Source organism: Ornithodoros turicata, chromosome 2 (genome assembly GCF_037126465.1).
Source record: "Ornithodoros turicata isolate Travis chromosome 2, ASM3712646v1, whole genome shotgun sequence".
Taxonomy (NCBI): domain Eukaryota; kingdom Metazoa; phylum Arthropoda; class Arachnida; order Ixodida; family Argasidae; genus Ornithodoros; species Ornithodoros turicata.
In genome coordinates, this window is record NC_088202.1 from 131,741,091 (window position 1) to 131,758,305 (window position 17,215).

The 17,215-nt window shown below is 46.2% G+C and overlaps 1 long non-coding RNA gene across 1 annotated transcript in view; it reads right to left on the reverse strand.

Annotated features, from left to right (window-relative positions):
- Positions 1-569: 569 nt before the first annotated feature.
- The window catches only part of LOC135384057 (uncharacterized), a 69,343-nt gene continuing 52,697 nt past the window's right edge, over positions 570-17,215 (reverse strand). Inside the window, exons 2-4 of the long non-coding RNA XR_010420224.1 lie at positions 2,264-2,350; positions 2,073-2,183; positions 570-952 (exon numbers count right to left, since the gene is read on the reverse strand). This is a non-coding gene — a long non-coding RNA (uncharacterized LOC135384057). The remainder of the gene's footprint in view (positions 953-2,072; positions 2,184-2,263; positions 2,351-17,215) is intronic.

Genomic DNA, 17,215 nt, shown 5'->3' on the forward strand with positions numbered 1-17,215 from the left:
AAAAGACGGGCATGAATAAGATGCAGACTTCAGCTTTGATGCTGCGGGCTTTTTCGGACAGCGGGCGAACTTCAAAAACGTATTGCGCAGCTCAAGGTCGGCACGAAGCTTGAACTCGCATGTATTTTACAATTGATCATTGCTACATGTCAACATATCAAGTTTGTCGCCATTCTAGCAGTTACAATGAAGCTGTCTACACCCACAAAAATTGGGTGATTTTACTTGTTGCCAGAACACTGGATCTCCTCCGGGGGTATTCTTACTTCCATGGGAATTTAACGCTAAAGACACGGCACAAGAGAGAAGCAAAGGACACGAATACACAGGACATGTTCCCATGGATGCATTAAACCAACACGCCTAAATCAACACGCTTGTCAAATGTTCTTACGCCTCGATACAGAAGAAATAATGAGAAGACAAAGCTTGATAAGATAGCATAATATTTAATGATGTACTGCCCAACATTTGCGCCCAGCACAAATAATTTACGACGCGTACAGCTCGACATCGTTCTGTTGTTTCTCTCGACATGCTGTTTCGTTTAGTTCTTCCGAGTGACGTCTGCTCCTACGGATGAGGCCATTATTCCTCAGCCGTGCACGCTGTACTTATATACAAGCCTCCGGCCCGTGGTGAACTTATTTCAGGTCATTCCATCTGCAATGCCGATGCCATGTCGCCATATGGCTAGTTACGTTTGCGATGCAATGAAGCTGGCACGCACCACATGAACCGTGTTACTCCAGCTGTGTCCCTTGAAAAGCACCACACACAAGGGGTGCTCCTGGTCCGAAGCAGGATCCATGGGATTCCTGTCTTCCCAGTTAGCAGACGCAGGTCATTTGCAGAATTCCGCCACAGGTAGCTTGAAATCGTTTCAGCTTCGCGCAGTGCTTCCAGCACATTTCTGGGTACAGCGGACAGCCGTGCCCACGGAGCGGAGGTCCTGCGAAATAAGCTTCCACTGTTTACTGAAGACTCGTCTCGTCAGAGACAACAGAGATATACGGGTACATGCGTGCCCGATAATACTTGTACAGCCTTGTCTAAACATCTTGGACCTCGTTAATTATTTCACGTAAAACAAAGAGGAACAAAGACACTGGTGTTGGCTCTAAATTATCATGACACCATCGGTGTTGGCGTCCTAATGAGTGTTTTTGCCTTCGTATTCAGCAGCGCGTGGAATGCCTACGAGAGAGAAAAATGCTGACCTACCGACGTTCATCGGGTGGAACGCTTGTGATATATGCGAGTCAAAACAGAACGTTTTATATGGAACGTGGGGACTTCAGACCTGCCAGCTGCAGAGGTTACACACTTGGTAGTATGAAGCCATGCATAATATGATAATTCGTGTCTTTATGTCCCTAGACAACTATGATCACTGGCTGTAGCTGGCATTGCATTACTTTTGAAGACTCGTGGGTACTTTAAAGCAGCATAGAAGGACTCGAAAAAATACAGAGATATATATAAGGAGGAGTATATAGAAATTAGGATTACAAGCCCTGGGATATATTTTTCGTCAAAAAGTACGAATGCAGTGCTCAATCTTGGTGCTCAAGAGAGCTTTCAACTTCGCGGGTCACAAAAGCTGCTTCCACTCGGCTACCAATCTGCAACATCATGTCTTCTGCCCAATAAGTCGTCTGTCCCACGTCTCGACCAGTCGTTCTCGCAAGCAGACGACTCTCGACAGCCAATAAAAAGTGACCTGTGACCTGACCTCACCACACGCCAAGAGCAACTGGACTCCAGTGGAACCTGGGGGTACGTGAAGGATTTCGCAATGCATTACGTGCAGTGGTTTATCCAGAATCACAAGCACGGGGGAGGGGGGGGGGAGCGATACGAGGGATTCATTTGTACAGTTACGTTCTAACAGCTTTATGAATCATCGCAAACCTGCGTCTCGAGCTGAAACAACAAAGGCACCATGTAGAGGGTGCACATGAAAGAAGGGATGAAGTAAGAACAAATCATTGTTTACATGTAATCTGTTCATTGTACCTCTAATCTATTCGCAGGCCAAGGGGCCGTCTGCGAATACTTCATCTGCATACCTTCGTCATCGTCGTAAGTGTCGCCGTCTGATACAGTGTCGAAAGAGGAGCTTGACTTGAAGTCCGTGTCGAGGAAGTCATTGAAGAGGCATCCTGCTTTGCTCCAGTGTACTGCAAAAGTCCTCTCAGGTTTTAGTGCGAGAGCTTCCCGTTCCATAAGACTGGTCTCCAGTTCGAGTACATGCACTTACAGCAAAGGAGAAGCATCAGAACGGAGTACAGACAGAACCTCATCTTCATGAAAGATTACTGACGCGTTCAAGTGGCGCCCTGTTGTCCTAACGGGATGAACGACAAAGACGACATTAGTATCCAGAAAGAGTAGCAAAACACATCGTACAACACGTGTTAAGAAAAACGGCTAGAATGATGCGTGACTGCACTCGCAGGGGGCGCTTCGAAGCCTCCCGTTTTCTATCAAGCATAACTTGCGCTCTAGCGCGCTTGCACAAGGTGCCATATTCCGGACAACCAAACATACATTCATTATCAATTCCTGTTATCAATCAACCTCAGCCTCACTGAAATACCCAGTACGCAAAAAGTGCAGCCTCACGAATTTTTCGGTGTCCCCGTGTCGGTGTACCCGCCCTAGTTGAAAGAGGGCCCGCAACCTTGGAGGAGCAATGTTGCCAGATGGGTGGCAGCCAGCGCACATTGTGACGTCATGTTTCTCAGTGCTACAAATTATTATTATTATTATTATTATTATGCTTCGGCGTCACGTAGAGAAGCAGTATTTTGCGACAATACAATGTGGGACATGTGGATTGCAATGGCACAAATTTGGTGGGATTCTGAAAACCAGTGATCGCCACTAACTACATCTACAGTAGTTTAACTAGTAGTTCAACTACTTTTCAGGGGACTAGTTAAAACTGTTTTTTAACTACTACAACGTAGTTTAACTACATCTGTAACTACTTAACGTTGTCTATCAACACCAATCCCTTGTAGTGTTCTTGGACACCTAAATATGAATCACAAGCAGTGATAAACTTTGGCTCAGGCCATTGCTACGATCGTCAAATACAAAGGTTGCGGCGGGACTCTTTCTGTGCCTACGCGATAAACTAAGTTGCAGAATTATTTCACAGCAAATGAGGCTTCACTATAGAAACATTAAAAGTGACGATTTAGTACACATGCATGACACCATTGCTCTGCACCTCCGTTCTCATCGAACAAGTAGCTGAAGGTAAAAGTCGGAAGCACAATCGTGCCGTAAAGCTTGGGGCAAAATCGGAAGTAGTTGGCGCCTTCAGTAACCTAACTACTGTAGTTAACTACTTAAAATAGTAGTTTAACCAGTAGTTGCATTTCTGCAAGTAGTAGATAACTACTTTTTAACTACAATCAGGTAGTTTAACTAGTAGTTTAACTACTGACCATCACTGCTGAGGACACGAGAATTCGCACTCAATATCAGCACTTTAATCTCATATGCGAAATACCGTTGCGAGACGCCGCCACGTATTTTTAATATTACGCTTGCATCGAAAGCAATTTTCATCCTGACCACATATTGTCCCAAAGTACAGTCTGACCCGCATGCTTTGAGTGCTGTGACGATGCAACAGCGTAGCCCATGAGATCCACTTACGAATATTGGCATATATTGAAAAGACGGCCCTAGGACAGAAAGCTGCCTGTATATACTTCTTCCCCGCTTTGTTATAACCTCACCTGTCCTCCAAATTTGGAACACGTTATATATCTGTACTAGAATGTTGCGAATAGCAGAGGTATTTGTAGAAAGATGCCGAGTCCAACAAGAATAACTTTTCTTTTTTATTTTATTTTTTTAGCTTCTGATAATAATTTATGGCGGGCTGTCAGTCCCCTATAGTCTCAAGTTTATCATTATTGATCCTTGCCACCAGATAGGTTGCTTTTTAACCGTTCTTTGAAGTGATTTTTTTTCTCGCTCCTCGCGCTTGGTTATCGTTTGCGTGAGGAAAAGCGCACTAGCTAAGAACGACAGACCATACTATGTGTTCCACATTCTGACGGCGACACGTTGTTTTTCTCTTCTCTCGTTAGCGGATTTGATTTCTCAATACTTTCATGAGAGCACTGTGGCAGCTTTCGAACGAGTCGAACGAGGTGATTACAATATTTCTATTGTGGTAACTCACTTCCATGTACCAGACACTCTATTTACCTCTACTTTTCATATTACGCTTTTGTATATCGCACCCTAATAGACGATTTTAAAAAGATGCGCGCGCCACCAAGCGCGCGGCGCAAAGCAGCATGGGAACTTTGAGGGACACTGCTCTGTCGTCTGCTTCGGTTATGGTAGTTATGGTCTACACCCGGCTGCCGCTGCAGCACACTAGAGCACACCGGGAATGTTGTTGTTCTTCTACCTCCTCCGCTGGCCGTCTCGTAGTATTCGAAGGTGCTCTAAGTTCCCATGAGCCCTTGCGTGCCACAGGTGGCGCTTGCGGTCCCAATGAAGGCTTCTAAGGGATCTCAGGCGGCTGCTGTTTTGTGGTCTATTTTTTAAGCGTGATGTGGGCAAGCTAACGCTTGTCCCATCCTACAGTTGGTAATATGAGGTCTACAGTTGGCAATACAAGGTCTATTTGATTCTGTCTACAGCAGTGTTGAGGGCAACTCATTACTGTAGCTAAGCTACTTTTTTTTCTGAAACTTCTAACTTAACTGGTTGCTTTTGAGCTCCAATAACTTCTTGAGGAACTCGTTCATTTTTTAGGCAACTTTGTCAAAGTAACTTGAAGAAAGTTTCAAGTTCCCTTTGTTCGATTCTCGTCTACCGCGAGCTGCGTCCTCCCTCCCTAGTTACTTAAGACGATAGCAACGTGCACGCTGGTGATACGTGCAGGGCGCGTCTGACTCCCTTGTTGTTACGCGGTGAACGTTACAAATTCTGTTCTGGCCGTACATTAGGAGGCGCAGGTGTTGCTCATCTTAGCGGCGAGCAGTGTATCGATGTGTGGCACGTTCATTGACTTAATCCACCAGCACCAGCTTCGAAGAGGCAAGAGCTGCAACACCCCAGTCACATCGACACCGTTCAAATGGAGAAATTGAATATCTAATCCTAACTTATCGAGACAATGTAAAAATATGGACTGATCTAAAAGTTAAATTGTACCACGTGCAGCTCTCTGTGCTGCTGCTGCTGTTGTTTTTCACACTTCGATGCAACGTTCTTTACAAAATACGAATTAAGAAACACTAAATACAAAATAAAAAGCGTTACGCAGAGCCTAAGAAATTACAGTACTTACGTGCCAGTCACTAACTGAACCCAAGTTATAAGATTCACCACTGACGCGCCACAATCAGGAAGCCGGAAGAAAAGAACCTTCTCCGAGTAATTGCACCCTTCACTCACCTGAGTATCTATCCAGGGTTGGGCGCTCGTCTTACACACCTCCAAAAACACCGCAATCAACGTTCGAAACACAGTGTTTGAAACGCGCAACGCGAAAAGAAAGAACTGCCAAACGTGACGTCTGCAGGAGCAGAACTGACAGCTCCTTGTTGTGCTATCGGTCGTTGGAAACAGGCGACTGGAGAAGGCACCGAAGAAAGCGCGTTCCCAAAAATGGGCTCACGTCCGGGTAAGCGAAAATGGGACGACGTTCTCATTTAGAGGGAGCGAGCGTGGAAGATTTTTGCTGGATGCATCGGTCGGAGATCCCCTCGGCGTCAGGAAGGCATGCGTGCGGCAGACCAAGGTCACGGTCACGTTGTGACTTCGTAAGCGAAAGGGCGTTGTCTCTTTTGGGGTCGTTGAAAAAGAAACGTAACGCGCATTCAATCCGTATATATCGATATTTCTCGAAATGGAAAGGTCAATGATTAGTGATGCGAATGTGCTCACCTCACTTCTTCGTTGCTGTTTACTTACTGCTTCACTGTTCTTTTCTTTTTTCTCTCTTTAATTTTTTTTTTTTTTAGGTTTCGACCTGATTGTGTCGCTCTCCTCTCTCCAAGCTGTGCTAGCCAGCTAGCACTGGGTTGGTGGTGGTGGTGATGGTGAAAGGGCTTGCCGTTGTCGCCCTCACGTATGCGGGCAACGTCACGACTGACGCCCTGGGGAAATGTGCGTCCTGTGCCGACTTCGAGGGGAACTGTGCCGACATATGTCTGAAAGCGTCTGAGCAAAAAAACCAGGAAAACCCCAGACAGCACAGCCGGCACCGAGATTCGAACCCGGGTACCTCCCAGTCTCGACGTGACATGGCCAGCACGCTAACCACTGAGCCACGGGAGCTGGTAGGCACTGGAGCTGGTAGGTAGCTGGTAGGCAGGGAGCTGGTAGGTAGGAGCACTGGGTTGGCAAGGCTACAGTTGCTTGAAGTGTCACCTTTGCTATAGGCATCCAATGGGATTCGATTTCTCCGATGTTGTTTTCGAGTCTCTTCAGTTGTCTATTTATTTATCGAGGCCATTAAGCAATCCAGATGGATATAGCTCAGCACCGGAAAGTGCCGCGATGCTTAGTTAAAGAAGCAGAGGAGACGTGTCCATGCAGTACGTATGTTTAGTTCACCTGAACTAGTTCACGAACTTTAAACGAACCGAACTACAATAAATTTGTCAAACGTTGCAACATGGAGAGATAGCACGTTCAGCAATGCCTGTTCTCCAACTGCAGTTTCTCTTAGCGACTGCATTTGATTCCGTCACTTTTGACCTGTTGCTTTCCGTATATTTTGCACAGCCCGCATGTCTTCCGTGCTACCCGATTTCATTTTTATTTCTCCTTTCTATTTTGGTTCATTTTCTAGTGAATATTGCGAAACAGCATTGTTGCGCGTAACCCAGGTCTGTCCCTCTTCGCTTCCCTCACTTTGCACTAGAGCTTCATGACCGTTATCGCTTATCGCAGTCCCAGCAACTCTTACTGAAACTTGTTAGATTAAGAAACGCTATATTTATTCTATTCCGTACCGTAAACCTCGTACAAAGACCCCGCACGCGAAATATACCGTAATTTCACGCGTATTAGCCGCCGCTTATGGGCGATTTTTTTTTCTCACGGGTGCTCTGCGGCTTATCCACCTGTGCGGCTTATCTGATGACTATTTTTTCCTGGTATTTTCCCCATACGCCGGTTTTTACGAAAGGGCCGACAGTGTCCCTGGAACAGCACTGCCCTGCCGATGCACGAACAGTGCTTAACAGGGACGGGTCCACATTCGAGTAGATTGATCTTCCTGGTGCATTCCCCCAAGCAGCTTTAACGAAAGTGGTGACAATGATTCACGTCTTCTGGAAGATCACTGACCCATCAATCCACGAAAAACGCCCAACAAGGGTACAATCCGATCGTGGTAGAACTCTAGAACTGACCTGCTTTGTTGTACACTTTGCCGATCCCGGAGTATGGACCTTGGTTTATGGCCTTCTCTATGGTCTCCTTTGTCGCACAAATCAGTCGTCTCGTTTTGCCCGCGGCTTATCTGCGAGTGCGGCTTATCTGCCAGAAAATTTTCAAAGCGTTCCTAAAAACGCGTCCTGCGGCCTATCTTCGGTGCGGCTTATACGCGTGAAATTACGGTAAATGTTCTCAGTAAATGCTGCGCGTTGCCATGAACCCGCAAAACTCTGACAACTCTGCTGGGCCCAGTACGACGTCCCACACAGCGGTCTGTTACCAAAGCAGTTTTGACGTTCCTGAACGACACAAGTCTCATGAACAGCATGTGAACTCAAGTCTTGCCATCTCATTCTTCAGTGCCCCACCCTCACCCTCAACGCATTAACCTCATATTTTTGTTTTAAAGTCATCTTTTTATTTAATCTATCTCATCCTTCTTTCACCGTTTGTTAGTTTATCCTTTATTTCCTAATTCCTTTCTTCTCTTTTTATTTATATTTATATTTTCTTTGTGGAATAGCAAGCCGACGTCCCGTTTGGTTGACCTTCCCTCCCCCCTTTTTTTTCTTTGTTCTAATAATTACATGCCCCCCCCCCTTCCGCAAAACTTCATAGTTCGGGATTCTCGAGGTGTAGATGACGTCATCATGGGCTCTGGTGTTTGTCTCCTAGCAACGTCACACGCACCTTCCGATTCTCCGCCCCCAGGTTGCATGGCGGCCAGCTGGCGAGCGAAATCGACCTTGGAGGAGCAATGTTGCCAGATGGGGGGGGGGGGAATATGTTTATTGAGAAAAAAAAAAACAGGAAAGGTTAGTCAGGCAAAGGCCGACTTGCTATTCCTTTCGTAAAGAGGAACGGAAAAGGAAAGGGGACGAAAAGATAGGAAGACAACGAAAAAAGGAAAGAGGGCGGCAAGAAAGAAAACGAAAAAAAACGGAAGAAAGAGAGCGAAAAAAATGGGAGAAACCGAAAAAGAGGAAAGAAAACAAAAAAAAAGAGAAAACGAAAAAAGACAAACGAAAAAAAGAAAGAAACGAAAAAAAAGGAAAGAAACGAAAAAGAGGAAAGAAAACGAAAAAAAGAGAGAAAACGAAAGAAAGGAAAAACTAACGAAAAAGGAAAAAATAACGGAGAAAAGGAAAAAAGAAGGAAAGGAAACGAAATACACACACACATACACACAGACAGATACACAAAAGGGCCTTAGAGGCTGGTCGAGAGACCGGTTGCACGGAGAAAGCTCAAGAGGGCAGTCGTAACTGCCCCCTGGTTGTTCAGGACCGGGCCGAGCAGGGTGGCCAAAGAGACGTTAGGGTAGCCAAGTTGTCGCAGGTGGCGTTGGAGGACGAGTCTTTCTGGGAGGTACCTGTTACAGGATAGGAGGTAGTGCTCGATGTCGGCTTCCACATAACAGGTTGTGCAATCGGGGGAGTTCGTCTGGCGCATTTTATGCAGGAGTGAGGGTGTCCGTGCAACATTCATTCCAAGGCGGTGGAGGAGTGATTCTTCAGCTCTATTGCAGCGGCAGGCAATAGTGAAGTCCTGCATGGGGTCAATGAGACGTACAAAATGATGATATGAGGTAGAGTCCGCTCGGAACTGCCGGGTACGGACACAACGCCGCCGACGAATGTGCAGAGAGCAGACAGAGATCGTTAGGGGCAGAGGGGTGCCAGGAAGAGCTCTGTTAGATGTTGCGTCTCTTGCTACTGTGTCTGCGCGGGTGTTACCCAGCAGGCCTACGTGTCCCGGGATCCACTGAAGCGTCACAGAATGGCCAGTTGCCGCAAGTTGTGTCAGAGCTTGTAGTATGAGCGTGTGGAGAGTGCATATGGTGCTGGGGCGAAACGAGAGCAGCAAGTCAAGTGACTGACAGCAAGTGAAGCCTTGCTGTCAGTCAGAACAACCCACTGTGCAGCCGGCAGACCAAGCAGGTGCTGTAGAGCAGAGAGGATGCCGAGGAGTTCCGCTTTGCCTTGGCCTTGCCGAAAGCTGAGTCAGGGCATTCGTCGTCAATATGGCAAAGATAGTGGTGAGGGTGACTGGCGAGATAGCGAGAATATACTCGAAGTGTATCAGCGTCCCGCAGAAGAGGGACAGGAGTCTCCCGTGCTTCAGCAAGCGTGCCGTAAGTCTTTGATGTTCGTGGTACTCCCAGACAAATGCGATGGCCGCGGGCTTGGATGTTAAGGAGCTCGCGCTCCTGTGTTTAGCTGAGGGCATGCAAGATAGGGAGGCTGTAGCGTAGTGTCCCCAAGACGAGGGCCTGATGGACGCGATGAAGATCAGAGCAGGACGTGCCCCAGGACGCACCAGCGATACGTCTGAGGACGTGAACTGAGGCAGTCGCCTTTGTGGTGATCATCTTCACATAGCGGGACCAAGTTAGGTCGCGATCAAATATAACACCGAGGTATCGGCATGAAGTGGCGAAAGTCAGAGGGGAGCCGTCAAGGTAGAGCGGATACCTGCGGAAGCACTTGCGCGAGAACGCCATTGCAACACTCTTCGCCGGCGACACTGTTAGGCCACGGGAGGCAAGATAGGTGGTAATCACATGTAGAGAGCTTTGCAGTCGGCGCTGGATCGTATCTCGACGGGTTGCAGAAGTCTAGATGCAAATGTCATCGGCGTATATTGTGATGGATGTATGAGCATGGATCAACGGGGTAAGGGAAGCCATGATAAGATTAAAGAGGAGGGGGCTAAGGACACTGCACTGCGGGACCCCACGGGTCACGTGGTGCTTGGTGGTGTCACCATCAGCGGTGCGCACGAAGAGATAACGGCCTGATAGGAAGTCTTGTATCCATCGCAGGGGGCAGCCGCCAACTTGAGCCGCAGTAAGAGCGTCAAGGATGGCAGCATGGTAAACACTGCCAGATGGGTGACAGGTTACGCACATTGTGACATCATACATCTCAAAACCACAAATTAATTTTAACCATAACACTTCGGCGACAGAATGAGGCACATATAGATTGCAGTGAGGATTCTCAAGGCACGAGATTTAGTGCGCAGTGGTCCTTTTAAAAAACGAGAGAGAGAGATTCAGCCCCATAAGCAATGGCGATAGCCATGCCGGGCACGAATTAGCCCCAGAGGCTGAGCGACATCAAACAAGACGCATCGCGGCGTCACATAGACGAGGAAAGATCGGAGGCCTCAAAGCATCTTTCAAGAGCTGATATGCGTGTCACAGCGCATCAGGTGTCAAAACTTGGCACGCGATTCTATCAGTCGGGCTTTTCTTTATTTTCCAAAGAGCGTTTGCGCACCTTTAGAGAAGAATGTGGGTCATCGCATTGATTATTCACGCTTCAGATGATGTACGAGTCTTCGGGCGATTATTATAAGTACGGTCACGAACGGAGGGGAAAAGAGGGGATTTAACATTTTCTATAGTAACACACGGATTTCTTTCGGTTTCTGCTACGGACGGGTCCCAAACAGGTGCACGTGGATACGTTTTGATACATTGGAAGGCTGTGAAGAAGACGCGAGACAACACAAAACCGAGATCACCGAAAGGTTCGCTTCTGGGATACAGCGTGTACGTTTCGTATTATTAGATTAGACTGCAGATAATGAAGACTGAAGTTTTTATGACGCACGTGCAACTAAGGGCATCGAAACCGTCGTGAGAAGCGATGTAACAAGTTGGAACTGTAGCCATCATGCTAAGAGCAATATTACGTTATTCGTTCAGACAGCCAATATAACCGGGAAAAAAATGTTTACCCCTTCTGAGCGGTCGAGGAGGGACGGGAGGTGTGTCTATTAAAAAAGAAAAAGAGAGAAAGGACGGGGCAAAGCGAAAGGGGCTCATCACCCAACAATAACAGGCAGATCGCCTGGAAATAGCACGCCGCCACAGTCACCACCACCAACTGGGCTGTGTGGAGTGGCAAATGTTACCGATAAAAAGCTCGCGGAAGCGACGGTAACGACCAGGTTCCTGTAACTGACAGGGATGAGGATGTGCAGCACTGAGAGTTGCGGATTAGAGTAGAAGAGAGAAGGAAAGTGGGGAAATAGAGACTCGAGACACACAGTTGCGATGCAATGCATGAATTACAGTGGGGGAATCTGTATCGCCAGATTCTTCGCTATAGTGGCATGGCCTGGAGCTCTAAGCGGATATCAAAACGGGTTCTCCGCGAGATCAAGGTACACAGAAATAAACAAAACTTTAAAATTTGATTATAAATGGAAATGTCTTCACAAAATTAATGACGGATTTGAGCAGATAATGCATATCAAATCATTACCCATGTGTTTTGCGTCTTTAAGACTTCAAAACAAGTCTCTTAAACGACCAGGATGTCTTAAGGATAAGATAACGACATAAATTAAGTGAACGACCAAGCCTTCAGGCTGTAAAGATGTCACTGTAATTAGCTCAGGACGCAACGCGTCTAAAAATGCGTTGTGGGACTTTTGAACTTTAGAGTTCCTGAATGCTATCGTCGCTTCACGGAAATGAAATTCTGCTTCACTGTGGTATACGTGAGGTGACACAGAACGCTGCGGTATTGATTTGTCACAACACAATTTCTACGCGATAAATTCTATTATGTCCTGGTCTCACTGAAAGCGCAAATCTGTCACGGTCGTGTGTGTCCCAGGGAGAGAAGAAAGAAAAACACCAAGGGAGATACCATGCACTGTGGAAAAAGAGCGCGTATACAGAAGTAAGCTCACGCGGGGCCTTGTCGGAAGGGCTTCAGCATCCGTAGGTGCTCAGTACCATCTTCTGGTCCCGATGCTTGTTTCTGGCTTCTGTTTCTTGCTGCTGGCTCTTGGTCCTCCTCTCTGTGCCATCGCTCTGTGTTCCTTTCCTAATTTTTGTCGCTGGTTCTCGCGCGTTCCCTCTGGTTTCTGTCGCTGGGTGCTGCTCCTGCTTCGGGCTCTGGCCTGTACTTTCCAGTTTCTACAAGTGCTCCTGGTCCTGAAATGCATGAGTAGTTTTTCCTCGATGGGACGGCCCCCGGGGATCAAGCTCCCAGTTTATAGGCCTTGTCGCGTTACTCTCAAACCACTTGTCTCCGTGCGCCCCTTAGCCTCGTTCCTATATAGCGACGACACAACAGGGGTGGACTGCCAAAATCGCTCTTCCCATTGGGATGAATACTGGTGGCCAGCGTCTTTAATGAGTATGACTGACGACATTCCATATAACTAGTCATCCGGCAAACATCTCAGTAGCGTATCAACCTTCGAAAGATCAAAGGAAACGGAGATCGCTTGCTTCCGCGTGCGATACGAGCAGTTGTTCACGTGAGGAGTGCTGGTCGATGCGATATCTATTGTACACCGGTTCCCGAGCGGGAGAAAAGGAATTGGCACGCAATGAACACGAACGCGGACACGAAAATGAACGAAACACACACGGGAAAAGAAGGACGTCTGCAAACGGCAGTCCACACGTACAGAGTTCCTGTGATTACCGCGTGGGGGCAGCACTAATGGCGGCGCCCATTCCTTGAGTATAGGTGCGCTACAATTTCTATGCAAATATGAACAGTAAAGTGTTTAGGCAGAGCACGCTGGCTTCCACCTCACCAACACCGAGTGCTTTGTCGCCTGCGTCTAATGACGCCACTGCGAACCAACCCGCTGTCGAGTAGTGATACCGGTTCGCTGGATTTCCTATCCTTCTCCGCTGTCTATGGAGGGTGGCCCACAGGTCGCCGCATCACAATATAATAAAATCAAGTAAAGTCGAGACGTCAAGCTTGTCGGTGATCAGTCATACGTGGTCGCTGTAACCCACATTTTTTTTGCTACGAACGTACGCGTCATATGTGAACGTTTCGCCATGAACGGACGGAGCAGTTCAAGCATGACTGGCTGGACAGGGAACACACAGACTTGTTTCGAAGCGACCGCTAACAACAGTATCTTCTCTGTAGAAGGCAACGCATTATCTTACGCTACTGAACTGTGCAGCGACACTGACAATTTTTTGCACGACCAGTAATAACAGTTGTTGCTCGTAATTATTCAGCTTAGATTTATCGAGAAAATTATGTGCCCTCAGTTTTCTTCTTCTGTTCCTTCCTATAGGGCGTAGCCACGCGTAATAAAATTAATTTGTGACGGTTATGCTCTAGCACAATCATTTGTAAGCACTGAAAATTTTATGTCATAATTTGGTGTGTTACGTCACGAAGGAACAGCGATAATGAGCGACGTCAGAGTGGTCAATTTGTGAATCTATATTGCCTGATATGTTCATTATTATTGAATTGAATTGAATTTTACAATTATTGAATCTATATGAAGTTGCTGGCGCCCTCCGTTCCAGGTTCAAATTTAAAACTTTGGGATCAGTAAGCAGGCACGTTACGAAAAGTTCCAGCGAAGATGATTCTTTCTTTTCTTCTTCTTTTTTTTTATTCGCTACAACGGTGTTCTAGTTCAATAAACACAACCATCAAAACCAGAAGCCAATTACAAATGTCGACGTCGGAATGATGAACGGCAACGTCGTACACAATTCGTTCTACTAAGTGCAGGTATACGTATAAATCTCAACTATATTCAATGCTTATGACCAGGTATGTGCAGCCAAATTGTTGACCTTCGACACACGCTTGAGATTTTACTAAGTACTGAACACTAGTCGAAGCTGACTGTAGTACTATTGAGATATTTAAATCTAAGTGACTCTAAGTGTCGGTAACACATGTAAAACATTTACGCAAGTTCTATTTCCCTTTCAATACCCAGAGTGTGTGCACAGTAACATAATATAATAATATATCTCTCACTAAGGCCATGTGATAGTACTTCTGGGAATTTTTCAAGCGTCGTCTTGTCCTTACCTCTAAGTTTGCCAACCTCGTTCATATTTTATAACAGTAATTACGCTTGTAGTAAGATGCACAATGCGTGAAACAATACGGTCTAGACCAGCCGTCATGGCATCTGTGTATGAGACTTATTCAATGTACCAAAAATTCGCGAACCACGCACATAGACGAAATCACTATCAGAATCACCACCACCACTAATCATCATTATCATCATCACCATCCTCCTCCTCCTCTTCATTGGCATCGTCATTCCATGAGTTTTCTACCAAAGTAACTGGTGCAAGTGACGTGGAGTTGCGCGCCCCACACTAGTGCAGCCAAAATCTCAATTTTATTTTTTCTTAAAACCAACCAACCAACTAATGGACAGACTGCAAATGAGAGCCTGAAGACTGCATGACGTGCACGCAAGAAGGAGAACGAATATTCCTGTTCCATGACCCCTTGTTTTAAAAACAGCATAATTCCTCGTAGAATCTCTCATACAATGAGAGTTTCTGTCCCACTTGAGTCTATAGTAGTCTATGGCGTATATTATGTGCAAGGTGAACTGGCACAATGCGTGATCATCTCAGGACATGTAAAATCCCTGTTACGTACATTCATGATAAAGGCTTAATAAGCGAGTTGAATGTATTACGGTGTGCCGACAGAAGCGCCCACGGAGAACGTGGACGAAACACACCAAAATTGTGCGACACTGACACAGAATGAGGCGAATAGATTGAATCGATTTTCCGCTATTCTGCGAGAAGAAAATAAGGTTAAACTGGTATTGCGCTACCGAAGGTCATGGTTGAGTAGACAGGCGCACATTCGTGTCGCGTATTATAACTGGTAGGCTGCATGCAGATTATGAAATCGAGGTGCTTTCGGCCACTGTTAGGAGAGCGCACTGGTCGCGTCAAGACATCAGCTTTTTTTTTTTTTTTTTTCACGGGTTTGTAACGCTCAGATAAGTATCTTGCATAGAAACCATGCAAGTTTGAGTCACTGTACATAGCACCTTGAGACATTAATTGGGTATAATTGGCTAATGACTCTAATTAAGCAAGCCTCTAGCAAGCATGTGGCCTCTAAAGGGATGCAAGTAAACACATAAAATGAAGTGCCTAATTCAAACACATCGCGTTCTGCATAACTGAGGAAGCTCCAAGCTTCCTCAGCCATAATGACAAAAATGAAACGTCACATTTCGAAAACAGCGTGCGACTAAGTTTCGTTAACGCAGATCTCTGCTTAAAACCTGGAGGCTTTCTGTAAAATATCGGCTGACTCTAAGGGCAATTTAAACCACAATTTAGCAGCCTGTTGAGGCATCCTTGAACGCGGGGTGTCTCCGTAAGACGCTCGATGTATTATTTTTCCGTGTCATTCACACTGGCACACTGCTGTTTCTATCCTTTGACACATTATCTGCGGGGTATAGTGACCTATAAAAGATTGCACGTACCACAATCTGCATTTTAGTTTTCCAGGCACCAAACCAAACCAACAATGTTCTCCGGCAAATTTTTATAGGTTGCTGCCCCGTACTTTTTTATACTGTTTAGCCATAGCATTGTCAGGCAGCCACTGTGTACTTTTTGCTTTGGATAGTTTAAACAGTGCGGTAAAATAAATGCCTTGCTCACCGTCGTGCGATATCAACCACCCAACTACAAAACCGTCAAAACCCGTTCGTTTACTTCATTCAACATTCATGCGTGAAATACGCGTCACAGATTATGTACCGTATTCGCGTTGATAACATTCATGCGTGTGTTTACGTGCGAGCTCCGTTCGTTCACCGGCGATGATGAATTGAATGTGATTATAATCAAGCGATATTGCCCCAGCGTATTCCATCATAAATGCCATTCATCATCACTTCACGAGAGATGATTTCACCAGGAAGGTGTCAATGGCTCCGTGATTGCAGTGCAGCATGCGTGGCACGACGCGTTCCCGCACTGCTGCGGTGTTAACCACGGTGTTGTTTACAACATGATGTATGAGGTGAAATTTGGTGTATCGTCTCAAAATGTGACGTTAAAGGAAAAGTGCTTCACTGTACGCTTACTGCACATATATTGGCCTGATGGGTAATGGGTTCGTAGGCTTCGCTATAGAAGCAATCTGTGTGCACAGAAGATAATGCAACGAAATATGTGGCCAAAACAGAAAACAAAACTGTTGAAATGCAGCACAGGTATTGGTGACGAAATTAACACAATGTTCTTGACATTGTTACAATGAGAATTTTCGTTTCACCGCGTTTTCATCTTAAAATTGAAATAAACCGAGTTCGTAACGACATGACGACATCGTAACTATGTGTTACCCGTGTGATTCCTTCATGAAACTCATCCTCAAGCTCAAGCTTGCATCATCCTATTTTCTTCATCATAACTTTGTAGTCCCCGTTATTTCACAATGAAAATGAAAAAGAACTCAACCAAAAATTGATACTTGCCTACGTTAAAATCGTACAGAAACCTAGATTGCTTATGGCAATGTTGGTCCGCGTGGACGGGGGACACAGGCCGCCATTTTCGGCCCCGCCTTCATCCTTAAAAACGAACTCAAGCCCTGCCTGGCCCGGCAAAAGAACCCGAGCCCCGCCCGGAGCAGCCACGGAATGGCCAGGCCCTCCTTTACGCAGACCGGAATCGCCCAGGTCCTTTACAGCTTAAATTGCAACAGCTAAAAAAACTCGTAACTCTCAGATACAATAAAAACCTCCACGAGTTTACTCTACTGCACACTTCTAGCACAGACATATATCTATACATTGCACTCTTTATTTGCTGTTAAGGATTATTGCGGAGGGAAAGAATGCCGTCATTGGACGGTGGATAGAGCCTGCGTTCGCAATACTTGAACTAATAATGGCCAGCTGCGCCGAAGCTTCTTTGCTTTTTCTACTCTTCGAGAGACAGTGTTTCGCAAGACGCTCTGTAACCATTGCGAATCAG